The sequence below is a fragment of the Periplaneta americana genome, chromosome 10, assembly GCF_040183065.1.
Source record: "Periplaneta americana isolate PAMFEO1 chromosome 10, P.americana_PAMFEO1_priV1, whole genome shotgun sequence".
NCBI classification, from domain to species: domain Eukaryota; kingdom Metazoa; phylum Arthropoda; class Insecta; order Blattodea; family Blattidae; genus Periplaneta; species Periplaneta americana.
In genome coordinates, this window is record NC_091126.1 from 53,357,852 (window position 1) to 53,379,489 (window position 21,638).

General features: G+C 35.9%; 1 protein-coding gene across 6 annotated transcripts in view; it reads right to left on the minus strand.

The window, feature by feature from the left end:
- The window catches only part of LOC138707688 (serine-rich adhesin for platelets-like), a 554,966-nt gene that overhangs the window by 355,199 nt on the left and 178,129 nt on the right, over nucleotides 1–21,638 (minus strand). Inside the window, exon 1 of one of the 6 annotated variants that reach the window (XM_069837488.1) lies at nucleotides 8,902–9,055. The exons of 3 other annotated variants lie outside the window; for them this stretch is intronic. The gene's annotated coding sequence lies outside the window, so the exon portion shown is untranslated. Of the gene's footprint in view, nucleotides 1–8,624; nucleotides 8,643–8,702; nucleotides 8,823–8,901; nucleotides 9,056–21,638 lie in introns of those variants that run through there. 2 more of the 6 variants (XM_069837486.1, XM_069837485.1) reach the window with 2 other exon arrangements.

Sequence of the window (21,638 nt, forward strand, 5' to 3'; positions counted from 1 at the left end):
ACCAAGAATGTACTGTATATACTGCATCTGTATAGGATGAAATATATTTTGTGCCGTACTATGACGGACTGTTTACATGTTGAGAGACGAAGTAACAACGCACTCCATCTCCCACACCACTCGACCAACACAACACTATAGTCCGTGCGTTCTGAACTTCATGCGTTTCTGTGCCCAGGACCGAAGCCTGATAATAACATTAGTGATGGTAATCAGGCAAGAAATTAATTCTAAAACGAGTACTACATCGATACATTTTTCTAGGCGAATTTCGGCTTTTAAAGAATCTTGCCACTCAACAACCTCACTAAATTTTCTAAGTATCAAACCGCGGGTACAGAGGTCTAACCTACAGAGCCGTGATATGCTGACGTCATTCCGTCTCTTTTAAATCCCATTAAAAGACTTCAAGAAACCTGGAATGATTCTGTAAAGTAAGATCCAATGACTGTAGGCCCTATTAATCGAATGGTAGTGACTCTTTGGAAAAAGTTTCTAAGGTAAGGAAATGAGACGAAGTCAAACGGATGTCATTGGAGATTTTTTATCGTTTTCCATTCATATATATATATATATATATATATATATATATATATATATATATATATATATATATATATATGACTTGAAGTGAGTGATGCTTCCCGTCTTTCTCTTTCTCTCTTTGTTTCTGTCGCTAGGCTCGTCTTCCTCGTAAGAGAAGAGAGACTGCTACTGAATTTAGAGGCGATATACCAAAAGCAAGCAGTCCAGCTTCAACGATATCAGCGGAAAATTCTTGCTGCAGGTTTTCTACAATTACATATATTTATTTTATCCTGTCTTTCTCAGCCTGGTTACTTCAAAGCCTGACATATCTCAATAGCTTCATAGTTTGAAAGTGATGTTAAATAAATCACAAGAATATAGGAAGTATGAATTAGGGAATAGAGAATGCAGATAGAAACTTATTTCTTCAGAGAAAACATTATTGCAAATTCATCTTAAACAGATGGACTAATATTCAAACAATATTTTATAATCAAATATTAAAAAGCGGTATTATTCCCCTTGGACTTCACCTCCGATCTCTCTGTCTCGCAACCCTTTTGTATGGCCTCCCAGATTTGCCACTGTGCCAGAAGAAAAAGGGAGAACGCTCTAAGTTGGGTAAGTGTTAATTCGCTCGTGACAAGCCTGAAATTTGAAGAGAACTTTGCACCAGATTCAGTGAGTAGTCTGTGAAGTTGAAACCTTTGCTCGTTCTTACACTCAGACGCGTTTTAAACTATAAAATTATATTTAATGACGTTTTAATATTTTGTTGTTTTGCGTACAGGTAATCTCTTTCTTTTATGACTAATATTGTTTTATAGAGCGTCATATTTACTTTCAATATGGTTCGCTTGTTCTCTTGCAGTTTAAAGTGGTTCTCAATGAGAAGATTCTACCATAGCTTGTGAAAGAAATAGGCCTACTTTGCTAATTTTTTATTTTCCCTCGCCAGAATTGAAAAATTATAATCCAAAACTCTTCACGATTACTACTGTTTATTTTATAGTTTGCACCAGATTCTGTGAGTAGTCTATGAAGTTGGAACCTTTGCTTGTTCTTACACTCGGACGCGTTTTAAACTATAAAATTATATTTAATGACTACGTTTTAATATTTTGTTGTTTTGTGTACAGGTAATCTCTCTCTTTTATGACTAATATTTTTTTATAGAGCGCCATATTTACTTTCAATACGGTCCAGGGGTCACTTCAAAAATGCACAAACAGTTCGCTTGTTCTCTTGCAGTTTAAAGTGGTTCTCAATGAGAAGATTCTACCATAGCTTGTGAAAGAAATAGGCTCACTTTGCTATTTTTTATTTTCCCTCGCCAGCAATGAAAAATTATAATCCAAAACTCTTCACGATTACTTCGATTACTACTGTTTATTTCACAGTTTTTCATTTAAAAACTCACGACAGTTCCGAAGAGAGAAGTTAGGAATATTTTGTTGTAAGTGCAGACAGAACGTAATGTTGAAAACATGCAGGAAGTATCGGGGTAGATATAACATGTTTTCTGAAACTCCGCACTAGGAGCAGATGTTACCAGCACCACCTCTGCCGTCTTTACACCTGCAAAATACCCAATGCTACTTTGCATAAGAAAATTAAGAGCTCGGAATCTTTCTGTAAGTTACAGCAGGATATATATAGTTTTCACCTGGAGTTAAATCCAGAATCATCGTTTGGATGCCTAATAAGAGAAGGAATTGACAATTTTAAATGTCGTTGGAAAGCAAATTCTATTTATTAGAGCTTTAAGAGGACGGGTTACTGAGTTTTTGGCCAATTTCGGTCACTTCTCTATTTTGTTTAATTGTGTCAAAAAATTTCGGTTTGTCGAGAAATAATGGAGTGAAGTTTTCATCGCGATATCTTTATTTATTATAAGTCAGAAATTGAGTTCATCCAGTAGAAGTGGTTACTTTTCAGAATGCATATTATAAACTTTAAAGTGATTGTACCGCAAAATAAAAAGTTTTTACATTTTAACTCATTAGAATTAATACGTTTTCTCCTGAATGATTACAGCTGGAGTGACGAAATTGTGCACACTCATTCACAATAGGTCTGTGCATGAAATTCTGCATTGCTTTATACATATGATTTGAATTTTAAAAAGTGTGATTTTTTTTTTTTGTCGAGAATGAAGATGAAAAGCAAAATATAATGTTCGAAGTATTTTCTTCACTAATGAATATATTGACCTTGGAGAAAACCAATGTAGCATTTCATTACAGGGAACACAGTCCCAACTACGTTCAGTGCAAGTGTTCCTCTTATACTATGTTGAAAGTGATGAAGTGTTTGTAGTCTTATTGCACATATTCAATTAATAAAACATTTATTAATGTTACTTCATGACTCTCCCTCGTATATTTAAAATTGTAAATACAATATATTTTGCATTGAAAATTTAGAGCAATATTATTCCAAAGCCTTCACAATAAGTGCACTGTAATGGGTCTATTACAGTATAGTTCTATGTTATGGAAAATGATTTCCCTAGCAACAAGTTTCTGTGTGGGAATTCTAACTTTAAAGGCCTAACAACAATAGCTGCAAATACAACAAAAAAAACACGATCGTACAAAAACGTAGTTTAAATAGTTAGAATATTGGTACTTCGTTACGATTTGAACAAAGATTTAGCTAGCGTAGGCGGTGTGTCCAGCGACTAGAGACAAAGGAATGTGACGTTTCGTTGTTCGAATAGTGCACGCAGATTCGTCCTTCGGAAAGCGGCGTAAACATAAATAGATTCGTAGCAAGTTGAACATCTTGAAAAGTTAAATACGTTCTCTTATAAAATCTGTTACATAACCGAAATAGAATGCACGTTTACGCAGGCGCGTGTTTTGTAATTTTAAGTTTCCTCTAGACTCTCCCGCCTAAGATGTAAATAGCCAAATTGGCTCGCGTTAATGAAAAGTTTGCCTCCTACCAACTTAAATGATGCGATTAACTACAATCTTCAGCTATGTTTATTCCATGTCTCTTCAGACATCTGCATACATTAAACTAAAATTTTAAACTCGGAGACGACAACTAAGACAAGCAGAATGCCAGGTTAAAGAAAAAGCGTGCAAATTTCGTAACAAATTTACGACATATTGAGAGGGAAGACTGAAGTTCATTCCAAGATTAGCTTTTAACGACCACTCCAAACAGAAAATTCTCTGAATCTCTTCTTTACTGAATAGAAGTCACGCTTTGTCAGCATGAGGTGGTACAATGAAAACACAAAGAGCGAAATGGGTTTAGGCTTCTTACTACCAATTTTTATAAGACTTTACTATCTCATTATGTGAAATATTACAATTGTGTTGTTGCGAGGAACGAAGTACGAAATGTCACCGAAGTATATTGTCTTCAGCATCTCTGGTACCGAGAAAGCTTATTGGACATGCGTACAGCGATTTATAAACTATTCCACAAATCGTTAATTTTCTGTATCTACGAATTAATTTATCCAGGAATTGTGCAAAATAAATAAAACAATGTTAATAGAAGTGAAATAATCTTCGTATTAGTTTGGAATAAAACACAGTTTTGTATTGCTGATTTTAATTAGAATTCCTTAATTATGTTTTTCAATTATGTAAGACAAAGTGACGAGTAAATGGTATAGTTCCCGTGGGAGGAATATATATTCTCCAGAGTAACCATCATACAACAAATTATTTCTACTGTTGGATGTGACTGTCTGCTACCCAGAGTTCAAAAGTATTATCAGAAAATCCCTGCTATACAAGTAAGCAAGGAGTCGCTCTTTCTTAAAGAATTAACATTCACAAGTTATAAGCCCATTATGCATTTACCAATGTTCACACATGCAAATAAATTTTACAACCTGCATTTCAACGTTCTGATTTCACAGCTCTATTTTTTCACAAGGGAGAAAAGTCTTGAAATATTATAAACCAATAATATTCTCCAATATTTATAACGCCTATTCCTAAACAGAAAAATACTATTATAGCCTACGTTATGAATTTAATTTAATTTAATTTAATTTTTTTGCAATCAAGAAAACTTAAGTTGTTCTCCTTATTTGTATGCATAATAAATTAATTCATTTATATAATTCTTTTTTGTGATAGTTCAAGGGAGAGAAGTATGAGCAGCAGAAACATTCACAACATTAGAATCATTTACTTTCTACAAACCGCGTAGGAACTTATAAGAAAGTGTAAGTCAATGTGACATTTTTATACAACACTCTTATTATCTATACCCAAAATACAGCACCTACGAATTACTTTACAGCTTTTACAACGTGAATAACGGAACAATTTAGCTTCCGTTGTTTCATTCTTTATTCATACAGGGTGTAGAATATTTTTAGTGACTCGTGCGGTACGGCTTCTACCTCCGGAAGGGAAGTAAAACTGTGGATCTCTTATCGTAAGTTTACGGCAAGTAAAAGAAGACTAATTCTGATGAAGGGTCACAGGCAGAATTCCTCTGCCGTTTCTTACCCACAACGAATTTGGACACTGAATGTCGTCTACAGTCGAAAGTATCATTAAATATAGTACAGTACTATTACGTTCGTCTTTTGTTTACTCTCTGTTGTATAAAGCAGTGTCCTTGTGCCATTCCGAGTGCATATGAATGCCTAATGTTGCTCAAACAATAGCAATGATGGGAGGTAAACAGCTCTGAGAACTACGAGCCGTTACGCGCCCTTGCAAGGGACTAAAATAGACACCGTCTTACTGAATAATGGATATACTACGCGTTCAATTTTACATGAATGATGAACGCTGATGTCGCCACTGTCGTTGTACACAAAATATCGTAGGCGATTACGCAGCGCGGGACAGTGAGGAGATCAAAGCATACGTGGAAGGTGATGACTCATTCTGCTAGTTCCTGGAATCAACACAGGCCAATTTACGACGGACTGATAATACATAATTTGGAAGGAAAATATGCAAAAAAGAAAAGAGGCAATTTACTGGAACGTATGATAGTCTACCTTTACGCAGTAGATTTGGTTTGTAACACCAACTTCATCATTAAGAGCTAAACGTTACGAAGAACTCAATCCTTTGAGTAGGCCTATAACTTGTTACATTTTTATTTAACTCAAAATAATTTGGAATTCGTTCGACTACCACAATTAACTATCAATGAAATTTGTAGAGAAACAGAGAAAACAGGTACATTCTAAGAACATTATGAAAATTATGAACCCCAGGACATAAAGAACTTCTAATTCCAGTCCCTTTGTTGAGACGTCGTCAGATAAGCAAAGGAGAGCATGATGCAATGTTGCATATGTGATCCCATGTATTTCGTATTACATGAACTGTGAAAACACACACAGAGAGTGAACCGTAAATAATGTCATTTTCAAGGGGTTATTCTTTGAGATATGTCAAACACAAAAGTATAATAAAATTTTGCTCGTTTTTGCTTCCCTTTCGAGAAAAATATTGTTTCATAAGAAGCATTTCATAGCGTGTTTTGGAAATGCCACTGATTGACTTCCCAATATGCTCGGTCCATTTAAGAGAGCATTCTATTGTGATAATACAGGTTTAAAATACATTTTAATTTTGTCCTCTAAATGTGCAGAAATTTCATCCGAACAAATGTAATGTTTAAAAATTCCTTTTCAGAACGAAAAGTTATATTGTTCAGCTCAAATTTCTGCACACTTAAAGGGCAAAACTAATATTCTTTCAATCATTAATTATTATCATAATAAACTGCTCTCTTAAATTGACTTAACATATTGGGAATTAAATGAATGGCTTTTCCAAAACATGCCAAGAAATGATTCATAGAAAACAATTTTTATCTCGAAAAGCCAGCAAAAAGAGCAAAATTGTACTATACTATTTTGTTTGAAATATCTCAAAGAATAATCCCTTGAAATTAATGACATTGCTTGCGGTTCACCATATTATATACAGTATATTGTTTTCGCTTAGAGAAGTACAGTAATGGACCGTGTAGCACTACACTCGGGTGTATAAGTATTTAAAGAAAATAATCTGCCCTCAATTAGAGTGACCATAAAGATCCAGAATAAAAGCACTACAGAATAATTTAGAAAGACACTAATTGTTTAGTAAAAACTTCAGAGAAATGCAAACCCAACACAATCATCAATGACCAATACTTCCTCCTTAATTACGTTTCAAGGAACTAGTGTCCCATGTATTTAGAAAATTTATGTAATAAATTACAGTATAAAGTTTTAATATTAATATAAAATAATCTTAAAACCAAATCAAATAAATCACAATTTCAGAGAAAAAAATAGTGAAACCAGCGAGTCGAGGACGTTAAACTATGAAATAATTTCTCATTTTATAATCAATTTCGTTAAAATATGTGGTAAAAAAAGGTAAAGGTATCCCCGTAACATGCCATGAAGGCACTTGGGGGGCATGGAGGTAGAGCCCCATGCTTTCCATGACCTCGGCACTAGAATGAGGTGGTGTGGTCGGCACCACGCTCTGACCGCCTTTTACCCCCGGGAAAGACCCGGTACTCAATTTTATAGGAGGCTGAGTGAACCTCGGGGCCGTACTGGAAGTTTGGCAACGAGAAAAAATCCTGTCACCACCTGGGTTCGAACCCCGGACCTTCCAGCCCGTAGCCAGCTGCTCTACCAACTGAGCTACCCGGCCGCCGTAAAATATGTGGACATATTTACATATTTTTATTTCTTAATTTGCCTATATCATGAATGCAGAGTAAATGGGAGACAAGGACAGGCATATTGCTATATTTATATCAGACGATACAGGTATAAAAATTATTAAAAGTAAAATCGTGTTATTATTTTATTATTATATTGCTTCCACTTCGTTAAAAGCATAATAATTTTCGCACTAATTTTGAATAGCATGGAAAGCTTTTATTTCTTTCTGAAAAAAATTCAAATAACAGCAATATATTATGTAGGCCTATAAAGCACTGTATACGGACTAAAAGGTCTGGGATACGATCACGGGTGATAACGCAAAAAACTTCCAGAACGACCCTAAATTCACTCAGCTCTCTATCAAATTGAGTACCGGGTCTTTCCCGAAGGTAAGAAAGACGGTCGGAGCGTGATGCAGACTACACCACCTCATTCTAGTGCAGAGGTCAAGAAAACATGAGGCTGTACCTCTATACCCCCTAGACGCCTTCATATAGTGGATAATTTTATAAAGCACGATCATTTCAACACCGACATTATTATAGGAAAACGTTATTTAAATTTATAATTATATATTTTATACACAAAACCAAATTACGATGACACCGTTTCTTAGCTTTGGGGAGAATTTCATCTACCAGCCTATTTATTTAAATAACAAAAATGTTGTCTCCTCTCCATTATTTGAAGTTTCCGTATAAAATTGTTAATTATAGCTTTAATATATTTTACAAATTTTTATTAGAATCATTTTACGTATTTTTTCATTCAATAAGTATATTGAATTAAATAATTTTGACAGGTTATTTGCGAAATGCAGCATATTTCCATGGCCGATGTTCGAATGGACGACAAATTGAATCGAGACTCAGCAATCTAAACTAGACTTCGCGTGTCCCTATGTCGTTACATCGATAAAATGTCGCACTGCACTATCGAGACAGACACTCGGCTTTCTTGTAATACAGACGGCGAGACTTGCACATGTAGACAGACAGACAGACACGCAGAGACAATGCACATACAATTTTGCCCCAGAACAGCTGAGTCACGTGATGTCTGTATGCATGGCGCCATTTTTGTATCATACGGAAACCAATAGAAATTGTAACACATTAAAACCACGAAAATAAGAAAATCTACAGTCTCATATTCCAAATGCAGTCTACAGATGCTTATATTACCTTAATCCGAGCCTAGGAATTACTTTATGTAAATTTAGAAACAGAAGAATGAAGAAAAATGTGTGACGTAGGTTTTGGTTATAATATATAACTGTTAGACATGATAACTTCACAAGCAAAAAAAAAAAAAAAAAAACAAGTAGAATTTAACACGTTAATAAAATCTTCACACGCTTTAGGTTTAAATTACACTGAAGATTTTAAATTATTTAAACTTCCACAAGCAGAATAGCACACACCATATGCATAGTTTTACAACAATGATACGTTTAAAGCACACAGCAAACACACATTTATATACTTGAAATTGTATTCACTAATAAACTTAGAAAAAACATTCCAGTTTAAAAATAGAAACAGGTAAGACCAACGGTTTTACCACTTCCAAAACACACTAGCCATCGTCACTATAACTTGCGCACACCGCCATATTGAAAACACTGTCTTAAAGAAACATGGAGGAAGAATGTCACTTCGATTTAAAATAGAAATGACATGTGACACGGTGAATCATACTTGATTATTTACAGCTGTAAATTTATACAGAGCCCTCGCGAACTTGTGGCACAGCCATTAATTCATATAGAATATAAGAGTGATTCAAGTGTAGATTAAATGAAAGAGTGCATTGTTGAAAACGAAATAAAACCGCTTCGAAGCGATGCAAGGTGTGTTCACTAGTTCCCTTCTCCGGGCACATTGAGCCAGCCAACTGCTGGGTAGCGCTTCGCAACGCTAATGGCTAAGGTAGAAGTGGGAATGCATTCCATGCGCAAGATCGGAGCTACCTCCACTCCCCCGAGTAGCGGCCAGCAACTCGGAACATCTGCCGGCGTTTCAGCGTAATGCACCGTAACTTCCCTTCATGTATCATCTCATGTTAACATCCTACAGTACGGAAATTTTTATATTAAAGAGTATATTCTATGATTATAAAAATATATTCTAGTATAGAACATGTCAAAGGAAGGTTATACAGAACTGAGTACTATGTATAATAGTACCACTACTACCAACACAAATACTATAAGTACGAACAAAATTACTAACACTAATACTGGTACTACCACCACCAGTAATAATAATAGCACTAATAATAGTAATAATCGCCTCTGAGGTTCTGGCTAATCTCTACCGTACATATATTATGAGACAGTACTTCTCACTTTATTTGTCAGAGGAAGAACAACAGTGTATATAAATTTTAAGCTTGAGTAGTGGAATATGTTACCAGTCAACGATGTATGCAATAGAGAAGGAAAGGAACTGGCCATTTTACCCCAATATCTCTTGGCTTAGTTACCTCATGAGTGGTGCGTTATTGGTGTTTTATGAGATTCCAATCTGCATACGGACATTTGAATAAATAATAATAATAATAATAATAATAATAATAATAATAATAATAATAATAATAACAACAACAGCAATAATAATGACAATAACAACAACAATAATGACAATAACAACAACAACAACAATAATAATAATAATGACAATAACAACAATAATAATAATGACAATAACAACAATAATAATAACAACAATAGTAATAATAATAATGACAATAACATTTACAATAATAATAATGACAATAATAATAATGACAATAATAATAGTAATAATAATAATAATAATAATGACAATAATAATGACAATAATAATAATAATAATAATAATAATAATAATAACAATAATAATAAATAACAATAATAAATAATAATAACAATAATAAATAACAATAATAAATAATAATAACAATAAATAACAATAATAAATAATAATAACAATAATAAATAATAATAACAATAATAAATAATAATAACAATAATAAATAACAATAATAAATAACAATAATAAATAACAATAATAACAATAATAAATAATAATAATAATAACAATAATAATAATAATAATAACAATAATAATAAACAATAATAATAACAATAATATAATATAAAAATACTGACAAATAATTATAATACGAACAGCAAGAATCAAATTAAAAATAATGGACCTTATGTCTCATTTCGAATTTTTTTCCGGCGAAATCAGTTTTATTGATTATCTTAAAGGGAGAGGGCGATCCCTAGCGCTACGTCCTTCTCAGCGAATCATTACGCTCATCACAGCTAGACTGATTCCCACCCCACACCGGTTTCTAGCAGACAACCTCACTCGTCCCTAGATCAGCCCCTTCTGCACGTCGCCAGCCAGCAATCTGAAAATGCTGTGAAATAATAATTCAATGGACATAGAACAGAGTCATGTTCGTGTCTAACATGGGGAACCCAGACAAAATCTCGAACTGCGACCTTTCCCACCACAATTATCACTTAAAATTAATTCGTGTTCCGCATACTGAGGCTAGATGGCAGGACTGTGACCCAGTTTCAAGTTGCACACCACTTCGGCGGGCCACGTTATGTATGATGGGTATCTGTGAACAGTTATGTCGTGTACTAGGGTGAGTGTATGTGTAAGTGTTCGTGTAAATGTAGTTTAGGGAATGGATGAGAATGATGATTATAGCGATGAAGGGAGAAGGGGAACCCGGTGCCGGCACGTAGCCTACTCCTGTCGAATAGCAACAAGGGGGCCACCATGCTTAACGTCCCTGTCTCACGGACGAATCACTATCAACAGTGACATATGCATTCTCTTCATATGTACTGCGGAGGGATTTCTAATTTAACCCAGGCATATTGGTGCACCGCCATATAAACCAAGCGTGTTATGCAGAAAAGCGAAATTTAACCCATATTTCTCTCTTGTACCATATGAATAAATTCTAATAAGAATTAACAATTGCATAACTAAATATTCCAGTGCTCTTTCTAGTTGTCCGTCCTTCTGCACTTGTTATAGCCGCTGGTTTCGTTTTCGTCCTCGTTCCAATAAGAGACCTATTCAGCCATATGCACAAATAACAAGTAGTCTCGGCTCTTCAAAGTTACCCTGCTGGCAAGCGGTCGTGGTGAGTCCGTTCTCTGTTATGATACGTCTTGCATTCCTCGCTAAGAAATATAAACCGACATCATGTATGTTCAGAGCCAACGCTGCTGCCAAGGAAGAGCTACAGCAGCCATGGTCTGCGTACCATTTTAAGAGAAAGTCGCCGCAGTATCGTCAAGACTTCACGGGGAGACAAATGGAAAATAATACATTCTCTACTCCGATCTTTCCTTCTCAGAAATGTTCTATTAAAGTAGGAAACATATTTAATAGCTCCTGCTGCGAAATTTCAAATTTTAACTAGACACTTGCCTCTTCCTGTTTGTGCAATCTTCTCACAACCTCCTTTTTATTAGGATTCGCGAAAAAGCTAAGTTCCGACAGGATTTGCAATAACGTTAATGTCTGAAATTGCTCAGATATTACAATTTACACAAAAGATCTTTATCTACAACTAACGCTCGGAAATCACCGAAAGGATGAGATGTTTCTTGATCTCTTCTTCATACCTTAAATTTCCTAGTCTGTCCTCTTCTATTTCAATACTCGAGTCAAACCAAACTACGTACTGTTGTCACAGGGAAAGAAGCTACTTTCAACAGCTTCGTAACGTATATTTTTTAGTTCCCTTCCATCCGCTCCCAGAATCTGTCAGCCAATGGAAACTGGATGCGTCACTAGCCTTTCTGGCGCCACACTCGAAGTGGACAGGAATTGTCACATAGATATACAGTCAACTCTGGAAATAGTGAACCTCTGCGGACTTGCATATTTCGTTCACTATAGCCGAAGTTCACTATATCCGAAGTGTCTCTCCCCTAACCTTAAATGGCAGAAATGAATGAAAATGTGAACAAGAAAATAAGATATTTCATTTTTGTGGAATGGATTCAACTGTATACCCTATATTGTTACTCACAGTTGATTTACTTAAACTATGCTGTCGACCCACGTCCGCTTGCGAAAGATCACGTTCAATGTGACATAATATTCACGTTACTTTCCAAAGAAAACACTTTACGCTTCGACATTTTTATACAGTACATTCACTGTTAGAACACTAGGAACAGACGATCAGGTAGAAATGACAAACGCTGTTATGGTGTGACTGCGTACTCAGCCTTGGAATTTCACAGGTCACTTAATGGAAACTGGAAGGGGGTTGATGGAGTTTGAAAGCCATCGAAATCTTACCTTCATTTATGCTGTGGACATAATGTTCGTACCCTTTTAATAAAAGAAAGCAATTTCATTTTCCGTTGTATCGATGCTATCATAATAGAAATGTTTCTGAGAACAAAAGACAAGCCTTTGACGGTGGAGGATTAGAAATAACAGTACAGTAGAGTGCCTGAGAACAGAATGTCAACCCTTCGACGATGGAGTGAGGCATGGTCGTCACGCGTTGCCTGGATTTACAGTACAGCTCATTGTCTAGGAAGCACTAATCCTACCTTTGTCCTTTGACTAAAGGAGTAAGAAACTCAGAATGTTGTTCTCAACACATTCTTTAAATTTTATACAGAAAGGTCTCTGACTTCAAATAAGAATTTGTCAGGATACAAGGTTCACTATAACCGAAGCGAGGGTTCACTATAAATGTACTTTTTAATGTATGCGGGTCGGGACCAACGATTTAGGTTCACTATAGCCGAATGTTCACTATAACCGAGTTCACTATATGCAGAGTTGACTACTCCCTAACTTTCGTCCAGGGTTTATCTGCCTGTCCCTTAACCCGCCCTCCAGTTGTTTACCATCGGGGCGAGAAATGGGGAATGCTGTCTAGTTGCAACGCCAGGCTCTGACTCTGTACATTCCACGAGCTTTACTAGAAAAGTCGTAGTTGTATCTTACTCTGCAGTCACAATAGGGGCTGTATTCAGTGTCCATTTGTACTCCAGCGTCCCATCTCGCGTAGATCATTGGAAACGAAATTATATTTTCTCAATAAACATAAGTTAAAAAAAAAATCATTCTTAATTTCTTTTGAATCTTCGACTCGTGTTCGTGCCCCTTTTCCCCTCTCCTAGCCTTCTATTTACAGGAACGTTCACTTCAGCATGATGAACAAACAATGCCTTTTCTACGAACTCTGTAATAATACGTATTTTTCTTGTGTTAATCTTTTTTCTTTTACTTCGATGTGTATATGCTGCAGCTCCTGAATTACAAAGAAAGTAACAGAAAATCTTGGCGAATTGCTGTTAGTGAACCTTAACAGATCACCAGGTCTAGTATGTACAAAAATAATTATAATTTTCGAATTCATGAATTACTATATAATTAAATAGGTTTTCAGTAGAACAATTAAGACACGGATTTGAATATTTACTTCAAACATTTTATGAGAATTAGGCTACAAAAAGTTATATTTTATAATTTAATTGACCAGTGGCTGCAATTTAAACATCCACCCCATTCGCAATATTTGAAACAGAAAATCCTGATTTCTTTCAGATCGGTTTTGAATTAACAAATTAAAATGGAAAACAATCCTCTTAAGCTCACACCTACTCAAATAAGTAGTGTTGTCCTTGTCCTGCCGATTACATAAACGTTCAATTGAAAATATTAGACATAGCACTGGAATGGTACTTTGAGGATATGGATGAAAAGTACACACCAATTATTGCTGTGTGCAATTTGCTATTCATTAGCTGCTGGGATTAGAGTGTCAATCAATAGTACGCACATCAAAATTAGACCAACCAACTGGTCGACTGTATTCTGTGTTGAGTCGATAATAAAATATGAGGCTGTCTGTGAAACCCCACCTTAAGTCGGCAAATATCAATTTTCTGTTTTTACTGTATTGGAAAGAGGAAAAAATGTTGAACATTAAAAGAGTCATGTTTCTATGACAAAATTTACATTTTTTATAGAATTCTGAAAATTTTACTTTTAAAATAGGGATTTTGAGTAAGTTGCATTTAAAGTTGAACTTACAAAATTGGACGCTAATATAACGTGTTTCAACATCTTTGGTAGCTTTGGAGCTGTATTTAATACTATGTAGTACATGAAGTAATCTAACAGATCTCAGAATCATTTTTTTTGTTCTTATTCGCTTTATTTTTCTCTACTGAAAAATTAAGTCTGTCGACTTAACATGGGGTTTTCCAGGCAGTCTCACATTATATACTTAATATATATATATATATATATATATATATATATATATCAGCTAATGAGGATTGTAGGGTAGAGAAATCTCAAACTGAATGTCTGCAAAATTCCAAAAATCTATTCACTGCTGTTTTAAGTGATCTTGTACTTTTTGCCTCTAGAGATTATTCTGCGACTATATGAGGTGTCTTTGAATCTGAGGGTACTTTTTGCTAGAGTAAGACAATAGTTCAAAGGAGCCAATAAAAACAACCCTAAAAAAACTACATTGGCTTCCATCTTATCCAACAATTTACTGCATCTCATTAAACCGTTGTAGTTTCTAGCCGTCTCTTGAGATATCTTCCCGAATTTCTACTATATCGCTGATAAATAATTTGGCCTTCCAAGAGTGACCAGTAGTTGAATATTTCCTCCGAAAATTATTTCTGGAATGTGTAACGTAGTGAGCTGTAACTTAAGTAGTATTTTCAGTTCTTGCAATATGTTTGGTTGTATAGATTACAGCCGTGGAATTGAATTACTAAAGTCGGGCTCAGTAGCGTAGTCGGTATAGTGCTCGAGTTTGCGGGTTCGATCCCGGCCCAGGTAGATTGCATTTAAATGTGCTTAAATGCAACAGGCTCATGTTAGTAGATTTATTGGCATGTAAAAGAACTCCTACGGGACAAAATTCCTGCACACCGGCGACACTAATATATCCTCTGCAGTTGCAAGCGTTGTTAAATAAACCATAATTTATTTTTTTATAGTTACTAAATCAAGACTTCCTAACAAATTCGTTGTTTGGACTCTGCATTCGACTGTTCCCGTGTAATCCCGGAAAAGAAAGTAATCGATGTTTATATACTGCCCCTAGTACAGACCCAGAAACAAAATTTGAGGCACCTGAATTTTCCAAGTTCCAGTTACAACATACTGCGCATGCTCAGTGCTCAGCCCAAATTTTGATTCTGGATCTGTACATTGCTGCCTTCGAAATATTTTGACTTTAATTCAATTTATTATCTCATAGTTTCCGGTTCCCTGAAATACAACACTGAAAAGTTGCTTGTGGTAACTCTTCTATCTCCTAAGAATATATGTTCTTGGAGGGGGGAAAAGAACTGGCTACACTACCCCATTATCTCCTGGCCTAGTTGCCCCATAAGTGGTGCCTTGTTGATATCACTTGTGAGGTTCAGACGTGTCTTCGGACAGTTGATTAAACAACAATAATAATTATAGATATAGTTAGAGACAAATAATCTGCCAGATATCTGCCGAAATAAGGTTTCTGAAACAGAGACAAAAAAGGAAAATGAAAGTTTTTCTCTTTGCTCAAGTCTTATTAATCCAGACGGTACAGAAGATAGTTCTTTTGAGTATATATGACACATTTTCGATAGATCAATTTAAAATTTTAGTAGCCTACATGAAATGAGAATTATTATCTAATCCTTGAAAGAATTAATTATTTTAACCAGCACGATTTAAAATAGTACTCAGCAATCTCCCGCTTTTATTGCCAATCTCAGTTGTCCAGGCAAGGGTCGAATTAGGGCAGCCAAATAGCGGCAATCTTCCTAGACGTATTTCCATGCTCCATTAACCATTTTCAAGAATTCTTCCGGTGTACTGGTAAATGGGTCTGGCCAGTCCATTATCAACTACTGCATTCCCCATGTACTACAATTCGAGCTACAGTTTATAAAACAAATGTCACAACGTTTGTGTACCTCTACAGTACCTAGTTCCAGGAAAAAAAATGGCCCGACTCTTGATGGGAGTCCAACTGTATGTAGGCAACAAGTTTCGCACGACAGTCCACAAGTAGCATATCGTCGTTGATTTTATGAAACCTCCTATGTGACAGAACAGAGCATAATTTTTTCAGGAGGAAGAAAAAATTAATTAAATATCAATAGGCTTACAGAAGAATATTAGATAATTCGGTAGAAAGCTTTGGTGAATATGATGACGTCATCGAGGATCAGTTCAGGACTATTGATGTTTAATTAATGTTTTCTTCCTCCTGAAAAGTTATCCTCTGTACTGTCACAGAGGAGGTTTCATAAAATCAACAACGATATATACAGGCGCTCTTGCTTACTGCGCACGCGCAATACGTTGTATCTGAATATTCGTAAAATTAAAAGGCTTAATAAACTATAAAACAGAGCATTACAAACGTTCTGCTGCATCATCATCATCATCATCATCATCATCATCTTTATAAGCCGTGAAAACTTTTCGCTGCAGAACAAACATAGTGCCTAATTACTCTAACCAAACAAACATTTTTACAATAAGTTATATGCACTGTTCGCAAATTTTTCTCTGTATAGACTAAATATTTCATACGTGGTCTTTCCAGTGGTCTATTGGTTATATCCTTATTCCAGGGAGGTATTTGTTAGCGAAGGTCTTATGGCCTTAGCTGTGTCATGCTAAATAAATCTATTATTGTTTTTTTAGTTGGTTATTTAACGACATTGTATTACCTACTAGGTTACTTAGCGTCGATGAGATTGGTGATAGCGAGATGGTATTTGGCGAGATGAGACCAAGGATTCGCCATAGATTACCTGGCATTCACCTTACGGTTGGAGAAAACCTCGGAAAAACCCAACCAGGTAATCAGCCCAAGCGGGGATCGAACCCGCGCCTGAGCGCAACTGCAGACCGGCAGACAAGTGCCTTAACTGACTGAGCCACGCCGGTGGCTATTGTTATTGTATTGTGTATTTTATTATATTGTATACACCATATTATATTATATTATATTATATTATATTATATATTATATTATATTATATTACATTATATTATATATTATATTATGTCACTCCGAAAATTAGAGAATATATGATGGTAAATACCTTATTAGGAAATAGTTTAATGGTAACAACATAATCATGATATTTCAGGTACTGTAAATGGCATGAAGGAGTGTCTTAAAATATATATGCGGAAAAGTGCTTTTTAGAAATGCTTGACGTCAAATTTCGACCAAAATTAATACATTCAACTATCACCTCTCTTAATTGAAGGGTTCAGAGCCATAGTGGGCCAAGCACCATTTATTAAAAACGGAGAAAACAAGGGTTAAATTTAAGTGAATATCATAGTTCAATGAAGATTGGTATATAATTTAGTTTTAACGTGCATTCTTTATATTACGTGCTTTATGTTTCGTTGAATTATGGTAATTACTTAATTGTAACCCTTGCTTTCTCCGTTTTTAATATATGGCGCTTGGCCCGCTATGGCTCTGACCCCTTCAATTTCACCGCTGCTTCAGCTGTACTAGTCCGATTTCTGGAATACTCCTTGATAACAATTACTGTGTTTGCCAGAAAGCCTGTGGAACATGTTTCTCAGAGTGCTTCGGTTTTCTTTACCAATACTATTCCATAACCGTTCCATATTTCCTGATCACCGCTTTCATATATTTTTAAGGTTCAAATAGGGACTTCAAGTTTCTTGTTTACCTCTTAACAAGTTTCATAACATAACTTTCATCGTGATCAGCATATTACAGTAATCGGTAGTTTAATAACAGAGGGGAGTGTTAAATTAAAAATAACATTTCATTACTTGAGAATGGTGTAAAGCAGCGTTTCTCAAACTATGGTCCGCGGACCACCTGTGGTCCTCGAGTTCTGCCCTTGTGGTCCTTCAAAAAAGACAGAAGAAAAAATAAAATTCAAACGAATTGCGTATCACACTATAGCTGAAAATCTCAGAGTTCGGAAATGACACATGGCAATCGCCTTTCACTTTCTCTCCCAGTAGGCCTACTAATATTTTATGAAATTTCTTACCCTACCCATCCACCCACTTCCCACTCTACTCTCAGTAACAAAAGAGGGATTTAAAGCACTATAAACGTGGCGTTTCTCGCCATCTTTTCCTTGCACATCTGGCGCCGCGCCTGTAACCCAGCCAGGGACCACCCGAATTCATAACAGAGGAACAAAGTATCGAACCTTTTGATGTACTGATGACTTTCTTAATAGTTCTGCCGACACCCAGTCTTCATATTGAAATGGGAACGTACAGTACGACGTATACCAATAATTGAACGTGCCAAATTGCATCTTTACGTGTTGAAAATCTGGCATATTTCTGCATTTTTTTTTTTTTTTTTTTTTTTTTTTTTTTTTTTTTTTTTTCCAGATGACGATATAAGAAATTTTAGACTCCGCCTATTTTAAAATCCGAGAGGTTTACTTTTTAGTGTGTTTTGTCTCTAAGTGCCATTTCAATTTCACAGGCTTTATACACTCGTTTGAAAGCACTTCGTAACACAAAACGCACCTAGGTTTTGGTTCACTCTCATTGCCACACCAGTAAATCCAAGGTCCAAATAACTCTTGTCACATTTACGAAAGTATTTTTTTCTTTGAACAGCTACCACTAAGACTAGATATTTCTTTAATGGCACTATAATCACTGATATTAATATATTTCTTCATACACAGCTTCTGAACTATTAGAACTGTCCAAATGAAGCATATCATGTTCCTTTCTTTTCAAAGATCCGGATCGAAGCCAGTTTTCCATTATTAATAATGGGCATATATAATAGAGACATGGACAACTACTGCGTGTACCATATAAGAAGGATTTCAAACAACTAACTGCTAACAGGCAAGCGATGAATCAACAATGCACAGAATTTGTTATAAGTTACTTGTGATTGGCTACAAAGAATATAATTAGAAAAGTATTATAATTAATTAATTCCATTTTAAAATATAAGTGTACTGATATTAAAATATGTTACAGAAATGATAAATTTGCTTTCGAAGGGAACAAGAGTAAGGTGGTCCGCGGAACTGTTCTCACTTAAAAGAGGGGTCCTCACTTCAAAAAAGTTTGAGAAACGCTGATGTAAAGCAACCACCTGGTCAATATGGCAGCCGCCCGTCTGGGACTCGAAGAGACCCCCCAGAATAAGAAACGGGGAGAGAAGAATGCAATTAACACTCATTCTTCAGTAAAAGCGAGTCGGCCTCTCGAAAGAGGCGGACATGCCACTCAGTGATTCACTGGCAGAGCATTATTTTTAACATCGGTTACACGAATAACCCCGCATTGACCCGCGAGGATGCATAAGAGACACCTCACTTCGATTCACTGCCAGTATCTGAAGCGTCGTGGAAGGCATGGGATGCACAATTAAACATTACCTCGATATTACATTTAACACCTCATTTAATTTCGCTTCCAGTCCATATCCTTTTCTTCAGTAGCAATGAATACACTAACACAGTGTTTGTTTAGTTGGTTATTTAACGACACTGTATCAACTACTACGTTATTTAGCGTCGATGAAATTGGTGATAGCGAGATGATATTTGGCGAGATGAGGCAGAGGATTCGCCATAGATTACCTTGCATTCACATTACGGTTGGGGAAAACCTCGGAAAACCCCAACCAGGTAATCAGCCCAAGCGGGGATCGAACCCTCGCCCGAACACAACTTCAGACCGGTAGGCAAGCGCCTTAACCGACTGAGCCATGCCGGTGGCTCTAACACAGTGTAAGGGGGTTGAAAAGTGTAGATTTACGCACAACTATTAATACAAAATGGAGATTCGCTCAAAATGGTATAAAAATTGGCTCACTTTTATTATTTCAACAACTGCCGTAATGTTCAGAATTCATGCCCTCGAACGTTTGTACTGCAGGGGAAAAATATACTAAATGTTTCCCAGACTCAAAACAGCGCAGAAAGTGTTCGCAACAGAGAATTTACTACATCTAGCCCGCAAATGTTTAGCTGCTCAGAAGTCTTCGTATTTACTTTAATATACAGGTTGTCCCATTATATTGTGCACCTATTATAACTTTTTTGTTTGGATAGGTATTGGAATTTTTGTTTTTGAACGTTATGTTAGAACGAGGGGCTAACATGAGTATGGAGATTTGGTGCATGTAACTACATTATGGTACAAGATACACGTGACGACATCAATTTCTCAAATAGCACTACATACTTTAATCATATTGCCTTGATTACACACATCAAGACGAGTTCAAAAATGTATCACAATGTTACTTTCCTAATCAATAACAACAAAAGAAACAAAAACGTACTTCCAATGTGATAATATTATACTTTGAGAGTCACAGAAGATGTTCCAAATGGTCACCATTCACATTCGAAGGCGTTCCCCGAAAAATCGTAAGACTGCCCTGCACGTTGCTGGCTGAATAGACACACAAGCTTGTCGAATGCGTTGCTGCATGTCGTCTGGTGTTGTCAGAATGTTCTGGTACACACTGTCCTTTAAAGTTCCCCACAGGAAGAAGTCAAGTGGCGACAGGTCCGGAGAACGTGCAGGCCTCTTTACGTGGATTATGGCGTCGACAGTTGTTTGTTTACATGTTAAGACAGAAAACACACAAAACACGATGTGCACGAACGTCAATCGTCTTTCGTTTTGTGTATGTTAATGCACAAGATGAATGGGGTACCGCAACAAACGGCACATTCTGATGTCACTCATTCTGCATTTTGTTGTTTTTATTGATTGAAGGTGACATTGTGATACATTTTTGAACTAGTCTTAATGTGTGTAATCAATGTAACATAATTAAAGTATGTAGTGCTGTTTGAAAAATCGATGACGTCACTTGCATCTTGTGCCATAATGTAGTTACATGCACCAAATCTCTACACTCATGTTTGCCCCTCGTTCTAACATAACTGTCAAAAACAAAAATTCCAATATCTATACAAAGAGTTATAATGGGTGTAGAAGATAGTGGGACACCCTGTATAGAGTTCAACAAAATTTATGCCAAAATTTCGGGAAAATATTCCCCATATTTAGAGGATGGAAATATATTATTCTATGAACATGGGTCCGGAAACACTTTACTTCCTTGTTGGAACTCTTTTTCTACAACTCTCCTTGCACTGTATGATGCGCAAGATGGTGTGGAATGCCATCATAGCTATCGTGCAGCACCTGAACATGACGTCTTGTTCCTGATGTAGTTGACATTCTTTTCAAGATTATAAAACAGACGCAAATGTTCCCTTATAGTACCTCAGTCGCGCGAAACATTACGTCACATCAATATAGTCTATGAACTAACCAACCTTATCTCCGCACGCCCTGGAGCAGAATACGGTCTCTACTGATAAACTTTAGGGTCCACAATCCCAAGT